At 37.5% G+C, this 25,253-nt stretch overlaps 1 protein-coding gene across 10 annotated transcripts in view; it reads left to right on the top strand.

Moving 5' to 3' along the window:
* Positions 1 to 25,253, top strand: part of Pcdh15 (protocadherin related 15) — a 1,435,070-nt gene that overhangs the window by 354,645 nt on the left and 1,055,172 nt on the right. The window lies entirely within an intron of this gene.

The raw sequence follows: 25,253 nt of genomic DNA, 5'->3' as shown, positions 1-25,253 counted from the left end.
CGGGGAGTTTACAAAACTCTTTCGTTATCAGGGCTTTCTTCTATAGTACATTCAAAATAAGCAAGCCTTCGACTCTGTTTACACTTATTATTCCCCATTGATTAGCTCATTCTTTTGGAGAACACCCCAGTGGTAACATATCAGAAGCCTTGCATCCAACACACAGTGTCAAAGAGCTGACAGATCCACTGTTCCTATTGAACCTGGTGGTTCGAAAAACCACAGCTAAGTGTTACAGACACAACTTGGATTTTTCTGGATGAAAATCAATGTGCTGTTATGTGTTTCTGAAGTGAGGTTCATGCTTCAGTTGCAGAAATAGCTTTAGAACTTCAGAATCATAAAATGAGAATGAAGATGAGATTTGACTGGTCATAGCATCAGTGAGAGGGAAGAGGAACAGCCTACTTGTCTCTCACTGATTTAAATCAACGGAAATAAAATCAGATAAAACCTTATGGAAATGGGTGAAGAAACTGAATCGTTTCGACAAAACCACGGTAGTCTTGAGTAAAATTTATAACCAAATAACTCACTTAAGGTTGGAACATAGTACTTCAGGAAATAGAACATACAAAGAAATAATTATAATTTGCAATATATGAAACACACACAGATCACTTTACACAGTTGACATCTTCTCTGCTACCTGCTTTGGTTTAAAGTAACATGCGACTCCAGGATGAGCACACCGTCTACTGTCTTCCAGTGTAATTGCAGCAGCTACTTTATTGTCATGAGCTAGCAGGCACTATATAAACACCTGTGCTCAGGGTCAGAGATGAAGGCTCAGCCATTGAGAGGACATAATGCTCTTGCAGAGGACTCAAGTTCTGTTCCCACCTACCTCACAATTACCTGTCACTCCAGCTCCATGGGAACTGATGTCCTTTCTTGGCTTCAGTGGGTCCTGTACTCATGTGGTGTTCATACACAGGTATACACACACACACACATACACACACACACACACACACACACACACACACACACACATATATGTATATTTAAAATAAAATATTTCATTAAACATTAAAATATGTTTTATGAAAATAAATATTAAAATATTTTTCAGTTTTATATTTTTCATTTAGCTGTGAATGCATCCTAAAAATAGTTTTCTCTTTGTTTTTTATTCTATATGGCACAAGTAGAATAGACGTGATTTTTCTGGAGGTATATACCGTGTAACATGCTGAGTAGAGAAATCATGGGAGGGATTTTCTCATGTCCTTGTCACAGAATATTTTTGATGTTTGAGGTTATGCAGATCGTGGTTCACTGGGGTTACTCTTCATTGTATTAACAATCATTACCTTTCTTCATTATTTGTAATGCCTAAACATACAGTTTATCATTTTATAATGAAAAAAATCTAAATTTGGTTTAAATTACCAAATTAATATTTAAACATGTGTCGCCTATTGTACAAATAAAGCCACCAAATCATGAGAATGCTGTTTCATAGGGGGACTGATAAAATTTTGAAGATAAAGATTTGTAATAACTCATCTACCATTTATAAATTCAATTTAAAAAAAATCTATGACCCTTCCAGAATATTGACTGCCCTTATTTGAATATTCAATGCAGGTAAATGAAGCTTGGAGTTCCAACTGTAACTCCTGTTCCTTGTGGAAGAATATTTAAGGCCCCAGACAGTAATATATTTCAGATTGGTTTTCCATCCAAAAGATCACAAAAAATACAGCTAAATGGAAAACATACTGAAAAAGGAACAAATCTGGGGCCTAAAAATTATTACTGCTTAGAGTTCACAGTAAATTCTTAGTAAGTTGTCTCAGTCCACTCAAATTAGAAGATGTAATGGATACATTATCATTTTTAAGAAGTATTGTTGAGTTTAAAGACCCTATGTTTGCATGTGTGGGAATGTAGCTGGCTGTCTGGGTACAGACACAGATGAGCATGGGCTAGAGGATGAACCAGCAGGTAAGTGCTTGTTGCTCTTACAGACAGAGTTATGTTTCCAGCATGTCCATAGCTACGACTCACAACCACCTGTAACTCCAGCTCCAGGGACCCAGCAACCTCCTCTGGCTTCCACGAACACTGAACTCGTGTACACACAGACACACAGACACACAGACACACACACACACACACACACACACACACACACACACACACACACACACACACACACAGACAGAGAGACAGAGAGACAGAGATCTACATATAATTGAAAATAAAATCATAAAAAAACGAACCAGAGAGGCAGACACACCTCACCTGAGCAGCCTTCACTAAACCACTTCACCCGTGAGGGTTTATGATCCTCTAAATTTCTGTGTAAAAACTGCTGAAAGCCAGGCGGTGGTGGTGCATGCCTTTAATCCCAGCACTTGGGAGGCAGAGCCAGGTGGATCTCTATGAGGTCCAGGCCAGCCTGGTCTACAAACGAGATCCAGGACAGGTACCAAAACTACACAAGAAACCCTGTCTGGAAAAACAAAAACAAACAAACTAACAAACAAAAAAACTAAAACTGCTGAAATATGATGCTTATCACCCTTTGTATGTGCCTTTTCACTCTGCATTTGTGGTACGTGTGTATTGGATGCAGTCTAAAAAAAGGCAAGGCCATTAGGTGAATATTTATTAGACATAATAAATGTCATAAAATATAAAATGTGTGATAGCTTCCCCTCGGCGAGATATTTTGGGATTTTTTTTTTCTTGACCTTAATGTAAAGAAAATCTTTCCTTGAGCAGTTGTATTTCTAGGCACCATTAAGTGGCTAATTAGGAAGACACAGTTAAGGAGACAGAGGTCAACAACAGTACAGAAACCTCTCTGATAAATGCTTCAATTACTTAACCTTCCTAAGATTTCCCTTTCCTTTACAGATATTATATTAGTTAACTATTTAAATCGTAGCAAATTATATATCTCATTTAATGCTTTAAAATCACCTTATAAGCACCCTGATAAAGATATGCAACTGGTGATTTACTTAAAATAATTTACATCAATCAGTATGAGCACTCCTTTTCTCAGTTATGCTAACAGGTCAGGGATAACAAACTGGTAAGACAGAATATCATCCAACAACCATAAAGGGCTTCACATAAGAAGGTGGAAGGAGGTTTTGACAGTCATGCTGTGGGCTGCAGGCCCAGGAGTTTCTCAGATACTTTCTACTGTATAAGCTTGAGTTGTGTCAGCCTGTGAGAGATGGAGGCGTAAGGGGGCTCTGACTCCAGGGCCACTGTCATTGTCAGCTTCTTCCCGTCCTGCTTCCTGTTGATAATGAAGACACTCCCTCTGGGGTTAAACAAGCCACATGATTTGTAAAGCGGCGCCACTGAGCCTCTACAAATGAGTATGGCTGTGTGCTGTGGATATCGCTCTGTATAAATAAAATGCCAGGCAGGAAGTATAGGCGGGACAAGCAGAGAAGAGAATTCTGGGAAGTGGAAGCCTGAGGCAAGGAGCCGCTGCCAGCCGCTGCCATGAGTACCAACATGTAAGATACTGGTAAGCCACGCGCCATGTGGCAAGGTATAGATTTATAGAAATGGGTTAATTTAAGATATAAGAACAGCTAGCTAGAAGCCTGAGCCATTAGGCCAAACAGTTTAAATACTTTACCCAAGTAGCCATGGGCTATAGTTGAGCTGTGTGCTATGTTTTCCATGCCTGTGAATGGTATGCAGAGGGAACTCCAGATGTATCTATAATGAAAAAAATATCATTCTTTATTCATATGAGAAAACTTTCTACCACTTAAACTTAACAGGACACTCATGCTTATAGGTATGCTAACATTCTGGGGTATGATATACCTACAAGGAAAGAATGATGCTGGGAATCAATCTCTGCAGAAAAAATCAATTCTGTACCGTGGTGACTGTGCCCTTCAAATCATCCTCATTCCTGTGTTGAGAATAACACCTCACAGGCAGATCCCACCCCCAGGGAGCTGCAGGGTCTACCAGGAGCCATGGAATTTGAAAGGGAGGCAGAGAAGCTTACAATAAAGCCTGTGTTATTAAAACCGTGTGTGTGTGTGTGTGTGTGTGTGTGTGTGTGTGTGTGTGTGTGTGTGTGTGTGTGTGTGTGTGTGTCAATGGCAATCTTTCTAAGGGCATTAAAAGGAAAACAATTTTGGTGTAGGAATAAGGCAAGGATTCTTAAAGTGTATTGTTTCAGGTTAATTTGAAAAAAAAAATGGCTGGCAAGGTGGCCCAGCAGGGAAAGGGGTTTGCCACCCAGCCTGGCATCCAGAGTCGGAACCACAGAACCCAAGTATTAAAAGACAGAACCTGCTATTATAAATTTTCCTCTGATTTCAGAATACATGCTATAGTAGGCCCCACTCCCCTAGTCATAGTAACTCATTTTTAATTGAAAACTTTTGCTAGCCTTCAGCAGACTGTAGCACCACAGAGAGGATTCTGGGAAGGCCTCTCTACACAAGGGCAGATGGTCATTTTGAAGAGGGTCTTCTCTGAAAGCCAGGAGTTATTAAACAGGGGACTATGAAAGGACAAGTCTGCGCCAGCAAGGCGCCTGAACGGAAGGCCAGCTTTTGAAGAATGCCAACAGGGTGACCTCAAGGCAGTATGCAAGGAAGGGAGCAATGAGGTGCATGGTCACAGTGTCTGATTATGCCACTCATATTGTATATGTAGGGGGCTACATATTACAGGCATTTTAAATGTTCAGGGAACATACAGTCTTGCTTGGATATCCCAGTCCTGAAGGGATGTAATGCTGTAGACTGCAGTGTCCTGAAGCCCCTGCTCACTAGGAAGATTGACAGAGAATCCGTGTGGGTGGTATGGTGTTCAACAGTGTCAACCTGTCCTGCTGCCTTCACTGACTGTTGGGGTTCAGGGTGTTGCTGCCTTCCCAGCCATGTGCAAATTTTAACCCCAGAAAAGGAAAGGTCTGCTCCAAGGTTGCAGCCTTTTTCCCTCTGGGAAAGGCGAATGTCCCAGAGGCAGCAACATGCCTTTCCACTTGTGTTTTATGGTCCAGAAATGGAACACATGAGCATGTCTTCATGGGAAGGGGAAGCAATCTTCCACTTTATTCTTCATGCTGAAACAGGGAAGGGGAATGATACTTATAGACTCCTGCAGGGATCTTGAAGTATTTTATGAGACTTTTCAGAAGTGCAAAAGATGGTTTTAGCCAATCTGTATCATATCCATTCCACAGACTGATAAATACAATATGATAAATTTATGGAAAGAGAAAAAAATCAATTGTCTTTTGAGAGAAGGAAAGCGAAGGTGTGTCAGATCTAAATGACACCAGATGATCCTGTCAGAGAGGGATGTTATAAAATATTCAATAGCATCTCCATTTGAAACTGTATTAGCATCTTTTTAGATTTAATACTTATTTATGAGTGGCGCATTATAACTGCAAAATGGAATAAGACTTCAGAAGGATTTGCCATCAAAAGATCTCAAATATAATCCCAAATCCACCATTTACGGGCTATTTGGCTCTATTAAAGTCATTTAGCCACACAGGACTCCTGGCTCTTTCATCACTTCAAAAATGAGAATAATAATAGTTGTCCTTCACACTGCGTAGTTCTGTTACAAGGCCCAAATGAGGTGGTATTTTTACAATTCCCTCATCAACAACAAAACACGAGAGGCTTTCTTCTCCCACCCATCCAACCTGTTCTCCTTTTCTTTTGTACGATATACACATGCCTGTGTGTATAAATCCACATACAAATAAATCACCCTTCCCAGCCCTTGAGAAAATGGGCAAAAGTCTAGAGAAATAACCAAGGTATCTGACAGTTTCCATTACACAGCTTGTGTTTTCCCAGCCTCCACTAAATTCAGCCACAATGTCAGGTGCTCTGTTGTTAATGATTCCATACATTTCTCCCTTCCTCGGCTTTCATCTCTCACTGCCGACACTCGGAAAGCCCATCAGATGTAATTGGCTGTCATTTAGTTTATGTGAACAATGAGGTTTAGGTATCAAAAAGAGACAACCTGGCCTTACAAAGCACTTCTGCCATGGAAGGTGGTCACTGGGTGCCCTGTCTTGGGGGGGGGGTCACTAAAAGTGAGAAGAAAATCCCCTCTTAGGAGGAGTGCTGGAGATATTTGAAATGTAGAATATTGCTGATATTCTGTTCCACCCACCATCTGGCACTTAAATATTATGTCTGTTTGTACTCACATTTCAAATGACTCTCAAATTAGTAATCACAGATTATATCACAAGGCTAAATATGGCACTTACCACCACTAATTAAGTATAACAATTCTATAAGTTATAAAGTGTACACTCCCAAAGAAATATATAATGTGTATGTATTTGTGTATTAATTTAAATACAAATTATTATGAATCAAGTATAAAATAGATTAATAGTAATTTAAATATCATGTGTTATATACTTAGCTAACTTGTTACACATTTAATCATTTTCACATATATCTGAGATGCCTTAAAGTGATAATAAAATGTAACTCAGGTTGGCATAAATATTAAGGTAAATTAATTTGCTTCAAGGTCAGAATTTCTATAATTCTGCTTCAAACTTCAGGCAAGGATTGGCCAAGGACTCAGTGATGTTCCTTTAAGACCATCCTCACCATCATTGGAAGGTGTGTTTGCTCTCATTGTTAAATGTTCTTTGTAAAGTCAAGTACATAGACCACCAATTTCTGCTGACACCTTTGACACATTTACCCTTGAACCAGCGTGTTACAGCAGCTGTGCTACCTTATAAACAACGATTATATCCCACATCTGGAAGAACCTCACTGCCAGCCTGGTCCCAATGGCCACCAAGCCCAGGCTGCAGATGTTTGAAACAGAGAAAGTTGCTATCCTGTCAGAAAATGAAGTTCATCACACTTCTGAAGGGAGCCACATTGTGCCTACATAGAGATATCTGGATTCTAACCCACAACACAAACAAAAAATGCAGTGATCTTCCTCTGAGCACGCAAAATAATTTTGCTTTGTGGAATAGAGTTTGGACCACCTAATAGGACTACTTGGAGGGATCAAATAACCCAGAAAGCAGCCAGAAGGAAAGGAGGCACCTGATGGCTTCAGCCTCTAAAGATTTCATTCATCAAACCCTGTCATACCCTCCAGGGTTTTCCCAGGTCATTCACTAACTTGTATTGGTGACTGGCACTAATTTTCCTCAGGGTAGATATTTTCTTAATGTATCCCAGGAGTCTGGGCAGCAATGGTTCTCAGAGTTCACTGTCATTAGCCCTACTTGTTTCCCAGCTGGAGATGATTTGGCTGTGTCCATGGAATGCACTTTGGACCCTTGGATGTTCATTACTATACATATGCAGTCATTGCCACAACTTCCAGGAAGCAAGTGCTCCTCTGGGTTTCCTGGGTTCGTTTGTTAGGGCTCATCCACCCCCTCACTGGCTCTTTGATGTGATGATTCAGCTTTCCACCTGGCATGAGTAACAACTCTGTCAGATGGATGGACCTTCGTGGAAGGTATGTGTGTGTATATATATTCTGGACCATTGTTAAAAATCAATAATGTATAATTTTTTATTTGAAGTATTTATAGCAGCTAGACTTTTACAAAGCACTTTAGGACTTGTGGCTTTTCACTGGCATAGTCAGGATCCTGTGGTATCAGACATGCCTCAGCCTTGGCCCTTTGATGGACATTTCCCTCACCTTTGGGAAACTCTACATGGAGAAATTTTTACAGGAGAAATCTCAAAGTGGTTACAAGAGTTGGTAATACACAATTTCCAAGTATTTTTTACCCCTAAATCTCGTCTAAATTAGATGTTCTGCAGGGTGACACATTTATTCTTAAACACACACACAAATAATAATTCTTACCTTGTATTTTCACATTGTTTTTCTTGAAAGTTTAGAGCCAAAGTATAATCACACTTAGAAGGGTATGCAAAAAATTAGATTTGGGGGTTTAATTTTATATATTTTCCTCCTTTTTTCCTTAATTTTTGTCATTATGACACTTTTATTAATAAAAAAATAGAATGAAGAACAGGAAAAACACTCTGATACACAGAAAGTAAAAAGTAAACATACATTATACTTAGAATGATAATTTAAAAGTAGCTATTCTTATTATTTAGACATACTTTCTCTAGCATTGAATATATACTTCATCTTACCATGTATCATGTTGAATCATGTGACTGTGAATCCCCCCACAAATTGTCTTGTGATAGCACAGCCTGTGAGTTTCTATATTTAATACATCTCCATGTTGACAGACAGCTAGTCCTCTCCCTTTTGATAAGAGCATGCATGTCCTATTTTGTTGTTGTAAGATCTAAGGAGAATCAATGGTTTTCAAAGAGAGGTTGTCACTAGCCCTGACTCTGAGCATGTCAGTGGGTGAACTCATTTGTCTAGTCTGAGAACAATTGCTTTAATGAGTCCCATGGGCACAGAAGGGGAAGTGGCTTGTCACTGATATTTCGTATTGATTTAATATATTGACTTAAAAGGAATTGGTTGGAGGAAGAATGTTAACAGTGAATACAAAAAAACCTTAAATGTGTTTACTCATATTGTGGACTTTATGAAATAAAAAATTTATTTTCAATATCTATGTCCAAGTACTTAGAATCTAGCTCAGAGTAGCCTTTGTCACATTACAAGGGAGTCCTCCATACTGTCTGCTTCCCAGACCAAGACACAGTGTGACTCTACATGTCCCCTTTTCTTCCATGTCCCTATTAAGCAAAGGAATGGGTCCCAGTTGGGTCCCTTTGAGTTAACTTCTAAGCATGCTGAACTTCTACAGTCCAAACTCCAAACAAAAACACACCAACATTTAATTCTCTTTATTGAAGAGTATGTTCCTAGTGTTTTCTGTTGATATTGGTTATTTTTTACTCCTTTTAAAAGCATAGTTTATTCTTTATGATGTTGTAGATGCAGTGAACCAGGGAGATCATATCTTTCTCTGTGCAGGTTCTTGATTTCATCCAGATGAGTTTATAGACAAGCACAGCAGGCAACCCAGCCAAAAGTTTGATTTAGTTGAAGAAGCAAAGTCATCTGGGGAAGCCAGAGTACTCATGCTGAGAATAGCACCTTCCCATCACCCTGGTGATGCAGGGGAAAGTTGAGCTCACAAATGATGTCGCTCTGGGAAATAAAGTATACTCTCTCCCCAGGGGTGCTGGGAAAGATTAGAATAACAGTCGATGTAAAGCTTGGAAAAGTTACACAAAGCGCTGGATCCTGGGATCCTGGGAAATGCTGTCATTGATTTTGGGGGGCTCACAGATGGACATATGATGGTTAGGTTAGTGGGGATTCTTTTCTTAGTTCCAACTTTTATGATAACTCACATAAGCAGTTACAGGACCAAGCCTAGGGTGCATGCCTGTGATGACATCAATTGTGGCACTTGGGATGAGCTTCCTTTCCTGTGTCACTCTTACTGCTACCCATCTGAGCAATGACAGGTGCCTAGCATTGGTAGTGGCTTTAGGGAACTATATGTGCTCTGGAGTTCCTTATTACAGCAGGGCATTGTGGATAGGGACAATAGTCCTTTTTATTGGACAAAAGGGATGGGCATTTGAAGCGGGTTTGTGGCTGCATCCCTGGATTCCTGCCCAGCACACGTTTCTGGTTTCTGGGTGATTTCTATTCCCATGCCTGCACACTCATTCCTATTCATGCAAATCTTCTTGCCTCAGGCACCTGCACATAGATTCTCATGAACTTAGACTTAAAGCCAGTGTCGTGGGGAGTCTCATGACTGTCCTTGTTCTGTCTCTCTTGGCATTAACCCTAGAAGACTTCTGAGTTCCTTGAAACATTGAAACTTGAAAAGTTTCCATAATTATTGACAGTAACTATCACATATTAAGTAAAAACAAAACAACAGTATTTTTCATACATTTAAATTTTTAATTCTCACTACAAATGGACTGGGTATGTGGTTCAGTAGCAGTGTTTACTTAGCACACACAACGGCCTTGGGGTCAACTCTCAGATCAGCGAGATGGGATGGGGACATGAGGGGAGAGAGGAAGGGGGGGAATAGGAAAAGAGACTCCTAATTTGTTTTTAATTACATAATCACTACAACAACTTGTATTGATCACAAAACGCTCAGCCTATATACAAGTAACATGCTTCTAAACTCCATCTAGAAGTGAGGGGTATCAAACTGGGAAGTTATATGGGATGATTCATGTTATGAGCTTTTACATTTAATTTCTCACTCTGCATGTGCAAATTGAGCTGTGGATTTATTCATTTCAGAACTCACGTGTTTTAATGAGAAGCCCAATGTGTGAACTCATCAGTGTGTTTCCTTCCCATTAGTGTTTGACATCTTCTTTGTTAAGTCCATAATTGCAGCATTCCCGGATTGACAATTTTGCCTAGTATGTTTCCTTCTCTGGACTATCATATCAAGATATATTGCCCACAGCAGCACTGAGACTCTGGGGACCAATGCCTCCATGCCCTGCTGTTTCCATGAACTGAAACTGGCTGGGCTGGAGATGAATGAGAAAGGAGTGGTTCTGGGCTGCATGATAGTCTATTAAGAGAACAAGTGATGGGGTTAGAGCTCTGGCCAAACTAACTACAGCACTGAGGACCTTTGAGAAAACTCATAAATGCCCTCCCTCTGCCGGAACAAGACAGACCCCTGCCATCAGTAATGACAATAAAAATTCAGCCACATTGACAAAATGCAACCTGGCCTAGGACCTCTGTTCCAAACAGATGGAGCCAAGCTAAGGTACAGCTGATGAAGGACCTGGTGGGCAGGCTAGGGCCCAGCTTCCCTTGGGATGAGCTTAGGAGATACAACTAGGCAGGACACAGTGTTGGCATCTGTGGGTTAAATTTTCTGTTCTTAGAAGGTTTGCAATAGCCATGCTGGTGAACCCCACACCTTCTCTCTCTCCCATTCACAAGAAAATGACATTACTGAACTCCAACCCTTATGTCTTACCCCTCTGATTTAACTCTTGGTGTCACTGGTAAGAAACAAAACCATTCTTGTGAATTTTTAGTCATCTACTTACTTGGATTACCCTTACCAAATCTTAAACTCTTTCAGATTAGAGATTTTTGTTTTTATACCATCAATTGTAATACTATATTCTGAAAATGGGAATTTGTAAATACCAGGTAATTTTTGTAATGAATCACAATATTGTAGGAAATGATGTTAATTATATACCTTTACCTTAAAACTATGTTACCAGTGCATCTGTAACACCAGGGCTCTAGTTTCATATAAATTTTGATTTGGGCTATGTTAGAATAAATTAAAAACAAGAGAATATGACCTTGTTGGAGGCCTAAGGATTAACTTTCTTATTGATTGTATGAATGTGTAGCTGATGAACTGAGAACAGCTGAATGTCTGTGGCTCACTATCTTGTGTGATCACCCATTCATGATAATTTTTACTTGTGATTATTGTGTGATAACAAGATGCTAAATATCAAGAGAACATGAAGTTGTGTAGAGAGGGCCTAGAAGGTGTTGGTTGAGGTGTAGTAATATGCTAAAATTGTAGAAAAATTATATTAAAAGCAATTCATAGAAAACATTGCCCAGGCTTAACTTATCCTTACAGCAATATTCCTGCCTTATTCTTTCTAATTTTGGTATTACAAGTGTTCATCAATATTCATGGCAATACTTAAATTATATTTTAACTCACCTTTCTTTCTAATTTTACATATCTTTTCCTCAAAGTTTTGTAAAATAAATTAAATTTCATTTTCTGTAATGTGAAAACAGTTGTCTTAACACTACCAAGTACTTAAATATACTTTTTCAGTAAATCAGTTCACTCTCTAGATTTGAGATATGATAAATATTACTCTAATATATAAGGCAATAACAACTGAGAGAGAGAATTTTTTTTTTATTTTTGAAAAATTTGACCATTCTTTCCTCTGAGTATTTCATCTTATAGAAAACAGGAGTGGTTGGAGAGACAGCTCAGTGATCAAGGGCACTTGCTGTTCTTCCGGATGACCCAAGTTCAGTTCCCTGCACCCATCTAAGGTGGCTCACAACCTCCTGTAATTCCCTACTCCTGTGGATTAGATGCCTCTTTTGGACTCCTGAAACACCTGTACTCATGTGCACCTATTAATAGAGACACAAATACATACCCAACATTTTTTTTATATTTAAAAAATAATTTTGGAAAAAATATTTGTTCTCTCTTATTTCTAAAAGATAACTTGGCAAAATTTTCATAAGGCCACTGGAATCCTTATCCCTACAGAATCACCACAGCTTTGCCTCTGTAAATGCCATTACCTGGAGCTCCCCACCTTCTTCAGAGGGACGAATGCGTATAGTGACAACTGACATGAAATATAGGTTCTAAAGAGTCTCAGTTACCACTCAAATGTACATCAAGCTTGATTTTATTTCGTATTCAAAAGCTACAAAGTAGAGCACATAGGTTCTGATATTCCATTTATGCCAGTTAAATCATTAACATCACACCCATTTGTGTGCTTGCTTTCTGGGCAACTGCTAAAAAAACATTTGAGACCTATTGTGTCTTAAATCTTTTAAATACCTTTAGCTTTTCCTTTTATTTTCACTCCATCAAGGAGTCCTTAACTTAATTAAAATACTCTGACCTTCTTGTGTCTGTATTGTACACTATTTTCTCAATTATACGTGCTAATTAACAGATTAAAATTGCCCCTCCAATGGTGATACTATGTCAAATAAACTAGCCTCCTATATGAACATCTGTCATGGCTGATTATTTTTTTCATTTAAATTCGTCAACTATAAAATAAGGAACAACATGGTTCTCTGAGAGAATTCCCAGATCTATATAGCTTAGACCTTAATTAGCTAAATTCAGCAACTATTTCATTTGAATTCGTGATCACCAAAACTGAAACTATGTAAACATTAGAAATAAAGTTAACAGTATCCAAAGCCTAGATTTTCTTTTAGTAGGTAACTCACCTTGCATAAAACTTTGTAGTTATAGAAATTGTTTTCCTTTTAATCCTGGTTTTGTTATACTAGACTTCCTTGGATTGGTAAAATTTGGAAAATTTCTACTGTATTCTCTCTCTCTCTCTCTCTCTCTCTCTCTCTCTCTCTCTCTCTCTCTCTCTCTCTCTCTCTCATATATATATATATGAAATCTGGTGACATTGATGTCTGCATTCTGTATGAAGTATGCATAATTCGTTCATTTAATATATGTGCACATTGCTCCCTTGCCCAATACTTACAAATGAGAATACAATGTTCTTCTAGTCAGCCAGGGTGTCTGGACAAAGTACTTGGGTTTCTGGAGCTGGAACAGGGAAGCTAGCAGAGGCTAAAGCAGCTAGGCCTTCCCCACTAAGACTAGTGAGGAACAGTACATATGAGAAGGAAGGACAGGGCTCTTCTCTCTGTTCCAGGGTGAAACGAAATCTGATGGGAACCTAGAACTGTCAGTCACATGAAAGCATACATTTTCTTTTGATTTCCAACCCCATTTTAAATATTTTTTTTTTTTTTTTTTGGTTTTTCGAGACAGGGTTTCCCTGTGTAGCTTTGCGCCTTTTCCTGGAACTCACTTGGTAGCCCAGGCTGGCCTTGAACTCACAGAGATCCACCTGGCTCTGCCTCCCGAGTGCTGGGATTAAAGGCATGCGCCACCACCGCCCGGCTTTTTTAAATATTTTTTCTGTCACTTTCAACATGGATTGTTCTTACCAAGATAAATAAATTTTCAAGTACCTATCAAAAAGTCAGCTTCTATCAGAAATTATCTCTAACTTTTTTTTTTACTATATCTTGGCACCTAATATGCAAATTGTATTATACATATAAACATACGCATATAAATACAAACATATGTACATAAATTTCCAGGATTTAAATGATATCATTGAATACAACTAAACCTATATTTACATGAAAAATATTCAATAAGTACTAGAATTTTTAGTAGTCTAAGATTCATTTACATATATTTTAATAAATTCAGAACTGTTCCTGAGAAGCTATTCTGTTGCTAGCGTGTTGTAAACAATAACCTAGTTTTGTTTAAATTGGTACAAACCAGCTAATACTATAAAATGTATTTGAGATGCACCACTTGCTAGTAATCATATTTAGTATTTGTATCTGTTGTGTTTGGCTTGATAGTGTTAAGGTGGAAAATTAAAATGAACCCCGCTTTCCCTGCAGCAGGTGATACAGCTGCCGTTATTGGGTACAGTTTCTCTGAGCAAAATTCTCATTTGCTTTTTCACGTGTAATCGACAATTACCTTAAAATTCTGCTGTTTGTTTCAGTTGGCTTCAATTCCAAGAAATCATGCTGAGACTTCATTGTGTGATTTTTAGTAAAATTTTGTTGAAATAGGCTTCGTTACAAAGATTATTACAGGTTTCATACAGATCATGAGAGTCTTGGAAATTTGTTAAAGAAACAACAACAAAAAATCTCAGTTGAACCCCCCGAAACAGCTCCTGTTCCTCTTCTCTTTGTGTAATTTACTCGCATAGATTTTCCAGTAAAAAGAATGCAGCCCACTTTGCACAGTGAAAGTTTATATGGTACAAATGGTAAGTGCTGTCATTAACTTTTAATTGGGGATCTGAAAGGTTAAACTTTAATACTAATCTCTACAGGATACCATGAAATCATAGGGTTGACCCTGAAAAGAAGGTGAACCTTCTCTGGGCTGTAAATTTAAATGTTCTGCATTAATTTAAATAGACTGAGGTGATGATTTACCTCTGTAGAGGATGTCCTAACTCACCGCTGCAGAACTGCTTTAATTCCTGTGCAGGCATGTGTTCATCCCCACTGGATTTATGCTCCCCATTTTGGGTTCACTTGAGATTGACTCTATCCCTATCTGCCCATAAATGTTCAGATTGCATTTTGACATAATTGCAGCATCTCCATGGATGTACAATGCACACCTTGCCTCATAAGATACACTTTATTATTCTTTTCCAAAAATGTAGTAAGGCATTTTATTTAAAAAAATGTTGAAGCAGAGGAATACGGACAATCAGTATGATTGTCATTTGCCTCATCATAATAACATACATAGCACTTGTTCTATTATGATGCCTTTTTTAGCCTTAAGTATGTTTATAAGATGAGATTAAATGGGAAAAATGACAAGGCCAGTAGAATTAGGGAAGAATTTTTGCTTGGTTGTCCATATTTAGAATATCATATTAGAAAACAAGAGTAATTATTACTTCTAAGTTACCAAAAGTGTGTGAAATCCGAAATACTAAGTCTCCAAAGTTGAAGAGCATCATGTAAGAGGGAGCAAGATGGACATACAGAGAGGATGAAGGGCAAATTGAGAAAGACAGAGAGAGGAGGGAAGAAAGGAAGAAGAGAGATGCACAAGCCTGTCTGTCTTACCGTCCAAAGCTCTGTGATGTTCTAGTGTTTACACACCCCACATGGTAACTCACGTGCACAATATTTCATCTCTAAAATGGAATTTACTTTTCCATTTAGATGCCATTTCAAATATGAAAACTAAGATACTTGCATTGCAACATGGGTAAATTTTATGACAATTTTTATCTCATATTCTAGTCTTATTTACTATGCAAGTTAATAAGATATAAACATTTTTCTCTAAGATCATGAAAATACTTCTTCATAATATTTTATTTATTGGTATAATGTGCAACAGTGATAGAATTTCTATACTCTGAATTGGTATAAAATCAAGAAGACCCAAATTTTCCTTGTTCATTTGAAACATATAGACACAGGAGTCATGTGACATTTATATATAGTCCTTCATGCTTTCTCCTACCTTATAGTGTATTATATTCCCTCCTAAATTTAAAATGGCAAAAGAGTAATAAATAACATATTAGAGAGCAATCATTATTTTGATTATAATTTCATCAAAAAAACTAGATAAGTAGATAAGTCCTAAGTAATTTTAAGGTCTTTATTCTGCAAGCACTACTCAGTTTTTAGTCACTTAACATTTGGTAAGGGTGTAAATATCAATAAAAAATTTTAAATAATTTAGCTTGACCTTTTCTTTGAATGTTTAAAGAATTTATACGCATACTATTTTATTGGTTAATATTTGCTGTTTTTCTAAAAATATATTTAAAAATACTTGGCTGAGGAACCCTCAGGGGACCAAACCAGGCCTTCTGAATGTAGGTAACAGGTGCATGGCTTGGTCTGCTTGTAGGACTCCTGGCAGTGGGACCTGGATTTATCCCTGGTGCATAAACTGGCTTTTTGGAGCCCACTCCCTATGGTGAGATACATTGCTCAGTGGGGAGAGGCTTGGGCCTGCCTCATCTTGATGTGCCAGACCTTGTTGACTCTCCATGAGAGGCCATACCCTCTCTGAGGAGTAAATGGAGGGATGGGTAGAGGGGTAGAGGGAGGTCAGGGGCGGAGAGCAGGAGAAAAAGAGGGAAGGGGAACTGTGGTTGGTATGTAAATTGAAAGAAAATTAAAATAGAATAATAAATAAATAAATAAATACCAAAACAACCCCTCCAAAATAAAAATAAAAATACTGATTAATTTTACCTTTGCAATATGCTAAATATCCAGAAGTGTTATATCACAGAGTATTCTCTATAAATTCATAACTTTATCATTATTTTTCTGATAGCTAAAATCATCTTTAAATCTCATACAAATATTAAATTTTGTTAGTTTGAAGGTATGTATATGGTGCAAGGCAAAGCTAGTAGCAAAGTATAAAACACTAAGAAAAAATAAATTCACCCAATAGACATGTTTCTAGATAGAATGAATCCTCTGGATGTGTTAAAATATATTTTGTAAAAACTTAAAATAATCAAATATATTTTAAATGTGCAAAATTAGCATAAAATATTTAATATAGGAAATATAACACACAAATATCCATTAATAGTTCATTTCTTTATCCTGTCTAAGGACTATCTTTATATCTATTTCTTGGCTTTCAAAGTTGTCATTCCAAGCTCTGTTGAGATGAACTCACAAAATGTGAGTGATATTTTGAGGATGGAAAAGGGTCAGAGACTCAGATTTTTTAATTTCAGGGCTTTTTCTCCCCCTGTTGTGTATGTGTGTGTTGCAGGTATACCTTTGTGTGAATATGCCTGTGATATCTATTTGTGTACAGGAAGGACAAAACTCAACCTCAGCTGTCATTCTTTGGGCACTGTCTACCTTGTTTTCTGCGACAGGGTTTCTCACTGGCTTGGGGGTTACTAGCTAGATGAGACTGACTGGCCAGTGTCTGTCTACATTCCCAACGCTGAGATTTCATGTGTATACTGCCATGCCCAGATTTTCTATGAGGCTCTTGGATCCTCCTCTATGTGAGGGGAATACATCACTGATGAAGCAATCTCCTCAACCCACCTTGCGGTCTTTATCCCCTGTGCCAGTGACTGGTTCCAGATCACTTGTGAAACATTGTTTGATTAGCTTGATTTGTAACTTATTTTAACGTCCCAAATCTTGGTGTCCACCCAGCTTCCTTCCAGTGCTCTGGTCCATCTTCACCATGATTTGTCATTAGCCACTGCCACCCATTTGAGGCTTCACAGTATTGTCCATCTCAAAAATACAGTCTTCAGTGGCTCGGGTAGAATGACCCATTCCTTTCTATTTACTTTGAATTGAAGATAATGTTATCTAAAGCTTTATTCTCTCAATGTTGGATGACATGGATTTTAATGCAGATTTACAAAAGGAATCTTTCATATGATCTTCTTTTCAATAATTAAATATTTAAGCAAATTTACATTTCTGCAGTGAGTGTCTTTCAAGCATTTGCACACATTGATTAAAAATGATTGGCCTAGACCTTGCTGCAGTTTACTGTGTCTGCTGGCACTTGCAAGAGCCTGTGCAATGCGTTGGTTGCTAAACATAGCACCACTGATAATTCCTGGAGATCAGGGTTCTCAACTTTGATGCTATTTTTTTGATAATTTTTGATAATTATTTATGTGTGGAATGATATCTTATATATGTGTATAGCTCCTAGTCTCTCTGCACAACACTTCCCCCCATTCACATGTGGTAAAACAAATGAAATACACTTTCATATAAGACAGCATGCACCCTGAGGAAACAAACACGTGAGCTGTGGTGGCTACAGTCAGTATAAGGGAAACCCTTGCCATGAGCAACCTGCCTCACTGGATGAGCCGCAGCACAAGTTCATGACATTAGGAGACTAGAGCCCAAGGAATGGGCCATTTGACTTTATTTAAGTCTCTAGATTATAGTAGAAAAGATTGATTAGAGATGAACTAATGTATGTGTTATATCTGGCATGTTCTAAAGCCCTTCTATGAATATGGAAATAAAGCTTATCCTATTCAAAAGATATCAGCCCATTATTGTGGTTATTTGTGTCTGGGTTGTTTATCTTATTGCATGTGTCCCTTCTTTTTAATTTACCTATCTAGGATTTCCAATATGTTAATAAACTGAAATCTTTATACATTTGTAGCTAAATTTTTCTGTTCCCATCCGGCTTCTGCAGCCCCGCAGTGGCTTGTACCCAAGTAAACACACAGAGGCTTATATTAATTAAAACTGTTTGGCCTAATGACTCAGGCTTCTTGCTAGCTAGATCTTACATCTTAAATTAACATATTTCTATAAATCTATACTTTATCATGTGGCTCATGGCTTACCAGTTTCTTTACATTTTGCTTCTCATGGTGGTGGCTGGCATCAGCTCCTGACTCAGCCCTCCTGTTCCCAGCATTCTCCTCTCTCTTTGTCCCGCCTATACTTCCTGCCTGGCTACTGGCCAATCAGCACTTTGTTTATTAACCAATCAGAGCAACACACTCACAACATACAGAGTGATATCCACAGCATACATTCCTGTAATAGTTATTGTGATTGTTTCCAAGTTGGATATATTGTATTCTCTGCAGCTATGAATATTTTCAAGTAAATTTCTATATACGCAATTTCTCATTAATTTTGAAATGCATGTTCTATGGTGGGTATATGTTCAATTTTATGAAAAAGTACCAGGTAGATATCTATAGCAGCGATGTCCTTTCATATTTCAACGGTAGTTTTAGAAGCGTCTATTACTGCCTCACTGGTAAGTGAGCTGATGTAATCCAGCCTCCTTTCCCTGAAACTGCTACCTGAGGGATGTGCAGTGGAGTCACACCCAGAATTAAATTTACACTTTCCTGAAATGTAGGCTACATGTCATGTGGTAACTGGCACATGACTTTCTTCTGAAGGTGTTAGACAATAATCCACCCATTTCATAAGATTTTTATATGTTTAACCCTCAGAAAGCTAATATAATCATAAACTTTAATATGTCAAAACCAAACTTCACACTGGACAAACTAAGGCCTAGAAAAAAATCATAGGCATAATATTAAGTTGTATTTGACTTATTTGTATATCAATAGGAAGGCACATATATGCTTGTCAATCTTATGACAAATAAATCTACAAACAGTATATATAGAAACTTAGGCACACAAGCTACACATTTATAAATTTATGCCTGTAATTAGTATTATTAAATATCTGTGAATAAAATATCAAAAATATGTTTACAACAGGCTCAGAAGATGGTTCAGCTTTTAAGACTATGTACTGATATTACAGAGGACATGAATTCAATTCCCAACACATGCATCAGGCAGCTCACAACTGCCTGTAGTTTCAGCTCCAGGGGATCTTATACTCTCTTCTGAACTCCTAATGTAATGTATTCACATTTATAAAAACCCACATGTAGAATACATATACATGAATAATTTTTAAAATAAAAATAAAATCTAAATATATATATATATGTGTGTGTGTATATATATAATATATATTATATATTATATATATATTACCTATAAATGACCCTCCATCCATTTATTTTCTACCTATAACTAATCCCTAAATTGTCTTGGTAATCAGGACATAAGAATATATACTCTGTAGTTGACAAACTGTACAACAAAATGATTTCATTCACCTTACAAGCCTTACAGAACTGTTAATCCCATCCTTTCATTGTGAAAATCCAGACTCGTTGCTAGATTTAATAGTCTTTATTCTTTATATTCCCATGATCTGGTACTAAAACTGTTTGAGAGATAGGAAGGAGACTCTAAGACAAAGAGTATTCAAGAGGCCCTAAGACAAAGATGACTGGTTTTTCTCTGGTGCTTTTCCTTACATTTACCATTCTGAGCTGCAAATGCAGAGAGTGTTTACTAACTGCACTTCACTCTATCTCATGTTGAAAATAGAGACTTAAGCTTATGTGCAAAGAATACAATGTCTGAATCTAAATAAGGACCTGACTGGGTCTTTCTTGGGTAATTGCTTCCCAGGGTGTAGCTAGTAAAACTGGATTAGATGTTCAGAGCACTCATGTCTTTAAATATATAAAGGACCCATAGATCTTTTGCTATGAGCACTAGTTTCTTCTCTAAGGTGGAAATGACTCTGTAATGAGCTCTCTTTACCCAGAGGCCTCTACTTTTTGTAATATATGTGTCTATTTCTTTTTTCCATTTAATTTTGAGCAACTTACAAAAATTAATCCGTTGGATCAATGATTAAGGTGTAAGTGATGTGTTTATCTTTCTCATAACATCTTAAAATATAAAAGCTTTTTCCTCTTGATAGAACAATATTTTTCACACCAAGGTGTCAACGATGTCTAGCATTATTTCAATTAGTTATTCATATCAGAAGATAGTTTCCACTTTAGCCAGTGCTGAATTTACTAAAATTTATTTGGGAAGAAGAAGGTCTTGATTTGATGTGAAATCTAATGGTTTTTAAAGGAAATGAAAGCAATTTCTTACAGGAGAAAGTGCTTCAATCCTGGATTTTTAGAAACATTTCATTTGTGTTTTATTTATATTATCTGTTACTTTCTCTAATTGCTCTTTGGCGCTAATCTGATGATCATTCTTGGGCTGTCCACTATTCAAAACAGCAGATCTGAATATCAGACAAATGGTTACACATATGGAACATTGGATGACTCTTGACTTGGGCAATAATAGTGTTTGAACACTCTGTGATTGTGATAAGCTACACAGAAAATCCCTGTCTTGAAAAACCAAAAAAAAAAAGAAAGAAAGAAAAAAAAAGAAAACCAATCAAACAAACAAATAAAAAATCCTGTCTAATAGCAGCTGAAACATCCCCAAATGTTGCATGCAGCACACAATGACAGATTCAAAGAAGTGTTTGAACCTAAGACTAGGTGAACCCAAGAAAACCCACCCCAGATGCTGACTTTTGTTAACTAACAGTAAACAACTAAAGAAAAACTGAAAAAAAAAGATATCAAAATTATGGGAAACCCCTGTAACAGTTTTGAGAAAACTCACATCATCACATTCATACCACACACAAAAATAATAAAGCTTAATATTTATTACATTTTATTTATTTGTCAAAAAAGGCCATGTACATGCCACAGCACTTTTATGAAGGTCAGAGGATGACATGCAGTTGTGGTTCCCTTTCTATCATGTGAGGTCTGGCGATCAAACTCAGGTTGTCAGGTTCAGAGAAAAGCACCTTTACCCCGTGAACTATCTGGTCAGCTCCCATATAAGAAAATGTTTACCTAAATTATCTAAACTTGAACTTCAAGAACTTAGAAAAATCTGAATATTCAAACATATACACTGAAAACAAATACAATAAAAAATTATGAGGACACATAAAAAATAAACAAGTATGTATTATGACTGCTAAGAGCTAGAAAAGGCACAATATTAGAATTGAAAGGGGCACAGCTCCCACAAACAGGAACATGATATAAATGGGACAAGTTGTAGGAGAAAAAATCAAATGTGTCTATCTATAAGATTAACCGATAAATGTAGGAAATCTGTGGCACCAATATTTTTCTATAAATATTTATTAAATATTCCATTGAGTATATTTATACTAAGAGTAATTCATTATATATATGTATATATAGCATGTATATATATATATATATATATATATATGAGAAAAATATATTTCTCTGTATTTATTCACTAAATATAACAAGCATTCAAGACAACATTGAACACAAATGATAATATTTAAATGCTAAAATTAAACTTAAACTAAATTTAAGCAAATAAATGAGATTGCCCTTATTTCCAAATTCCAGTATAAGCAAATACATCTAAACTGGGGAGCCACAGTCTTAAAAGGTCTTATTAATAGAAACAAACCCAGAGCCAGCTATTGGGGTGAACGCTGAAAGATCAGAGAAACAGAACCAGCTGATCTCTTTTCCTCAAACTGGAAGCCTCTGTGTCCTTATCCGAATAGATCTCAGCTGAACTGCTGCTCAAAAGCCTAAAAGCTTAAAAAAGCTCTAGTTCCTGGTCCTCATGCCTTATATACCTTTCTGCTTCCTGCCATCACCTCCTGGGATTAAAGGCATGTGTCACCATGACTGGCTGTTTCCAGTGTGGCTTTGAACTCACAGAGATCCAAATGGATCTCTGCCTCCAGAATGTTAGGATTAAAGGTATGTGTGCCACCATTTTCTGGCCTCTATGTCTATTTAGTGGCTGTTCTGTTCTCTGACCCCAGATAAGTTTATTAGGGTGCACAATATATTGGGGAACACAATATCACCACACTGACCTCGAAAGAGAATACCTATAAGAAATGGCCCAGATTTCCAGAGTTTTCATCTTAAAATGTAACTGATAATGTGTTGGAAAGAATGCCGAAAGTGGATTCATGCATTGCAATCAGCCCCAATACACAGCTGCTTCATAACATGGAGTGTCTACCAGGACCCAAGCTTCCGGTTGACTTCCCCTGTGTAAGCAATATTTGAGAACCTACAGCTGGGACTTTGTGTTGTTTCCTACACTGCTCACCTTTGCTCGTAATTCTATGATCCTTTATTCTTGCACTACCTTTGAATTTATTTACACAGCCTATTCCTCCCTTAAAATGTGTGACCTTCAGCAAGTAGCATATGGTTTTCTAATCTCCTGCATCAGCCAATCAATTAATATTTACTGATGCAGTGAAAGACTCAGGTTTTTTTTCATTTAAATTCCTCAGAAATGATATTTCATTAGTTCCATGTCCTAGAATGCATTGAATCTATTACTGGAGAATTAACTTTTAAAAAATGTCTTTATTTGAGAGGATTAACGAGAATGAACAGTTTTTTTTTTTTTTGTAAATTTTTGCTTTCTAAAATACTCCAGAGATAAAAAGTAACAATTGTGAGGACTCAATAAGCCAAAATTGTGACTTTTCACAAATACGATTACAACTTCCAGATGAGTAGCTTTTATTTATATGCCAGCTGATTTTTCTCTGCAGATCTCTGGGGCTTGCAGAACCGCATGAGGGAGCCAATCCCTGCCTGTCTTCTCCAGTTTCCTATTAAACATGGACTATTTTAGCTTGTGTGTGGCTTTCTGAGATGAGAAAAGATGTGGTTGAATTGGTTATAATTTGTTCGAAGCTCTTTATTTTTTCTTCCAGTGTTTTGCATGTGTATTGAAATCTTCGTAGCTCTTTTTGGATGCTAGGGTTTTTCATGAACTCGAGCTCCTGAAGGAACTAAATTCCTCTCACAGTCTGAATTCAGAATGTCTCCTAGCAACTTACGCTTCACTTCCTTTTTATCCTTTTAATTTGTCACATATCCCACTCTGTATGGTTCTGTGGTGCGTCAAGCTACTTTGCATGCTAGACAGTGCACATCCTAAAGTATTTGTCCTCATCCTCTGGAAATTCATTGTTTCTCAACATCTATAGCCAGGAGTGTTTTTATTGTCAATATTACAGGAGGTATTCTCCTTGAAAATAAAAGGCATATCTTTAAATTGTGAAACTGGAAACAGTGAGGTTAAATCTTCAAAGATTTGAAAACAAAACATTCTAGCAGTATGTTATCTTACTCTGGGTTGAGAGGGGTTGAGTGGCAGACATGATTGACTGGTCCATGCCATAGATGTCTCTGATGATAGTTCAAACAGACACCATGTTCTCAATATCAGGATTATTGTCTTCCTCTTGTTCTCATGTGAACATAAAAGACCAAATCGGCAATTCACCGGCACCATATTTTTACTTCTGTGTGTGATTTGCTTCCACTGTGGTCACACTGTGATGGATCACAGCCCTGCTCTCCATATACAGATTGGCTCAGTTCCCTGATGCCGCTTAGGTCTTCTTCCCAAAGACAGGGAAACACTTTAGTATTCTCAGTGAACTTTCTCAAGGGAGTAGAGCAAGATCCTCATGCAGAAAGTCTGCAGGTGGCTTGAGAAAGCAGAGGGTTAGGCTCAGGATTCATGTCCTTCTGTGCAGTGTGGCTTGGCTGTTTGAATGTTTTTGATCTCATATATTCTTTTTCAGACCCCACAGAAAACAGAGAACAAGTGGCATTTGTCTTTCTGTGTCTGACCTATTAAGCTTTGCGATGTTTTCCAGTTATAAACGTTTGGCAAGTGAGATAATTTCATTCTTTTTGGTGGCTGAATGATGCTCCATTAGCATACCGCCACATTCAGTGATCCACCAATGAACACTTAGGTTGATTCCACATCTTAGGGGTGTCAGTCAACCGTACTACAATAAACACAACAGTGCAGAGACCTCTTCTGTATGTATGCTCATCCTCATTCCCTTGCAGCACATACCCCAAAGTGAGATAAAAGAGCCCAAATCAGTTTCACAGAAGGGGTGAAAAGCTGTGTCAAAAGTCACAGATAACTTAAATGAGATGAAACAGTGACCTTGGCATTGGACTTGAAAACATGAGAATAATCGTTCTTGATGAGTAGCCCTGGCAAGAAACACAACTTTTCTTAACCTGACTTCGTTGGGTCTTCTTGTGAGCTGTTATTTGTGGTGAAACTTAAACCCCAGTGGTTCTGTCACTTGTTCAAGGTCATAGAGCCTGTAAATGATTGAGCATCCATCAAACTCAGATCTGCTGCTCCCAAAGCCAGGGCTAAATTTAGCATATGCTAAATTTTCATCTATGAGTGACAGAATGTTTAACTATTTACATTTTTATCCCAAATTTTCTGTATGCTTTATGAGCAATATTTGGCACAATATCAAACAGTGAAACAAACCCAGCAAGGACTTATTAACTATTTTAATGTGTGTTCTGGGCTCTTCTCAGACAGCTTGTACTTCTGCTGACATTTCTCTGAACAGTAAAGAAAAGCACAGACATTTGTTTCCTTTGTCTCCAAATTGGGGGAAGACATTATAAGTATAGATTATGTACCCTTCAGCCC

Source organism: Peromyscus californicus, unplaced genomic scaffold (assembly GCF_007827085.1).
Source record: "Peromyscus californicus insignis strain IS unplaced genomic scaffold, ASM782708v3 Scaffold_19__1_contigs__length_69161282, whole genome shotgun sequence".
NCBI lineage: Eukaryota > Metazoa > Chordata > Mammalia > Rodentia > Cricetidae > Peromyscus > Peromyscus californicus.
The sequence above is the reverse complement of the archived record's forward strand: the minus strand, read 5'-3'. Positions and strand labels throughout refer to the sequence as shown.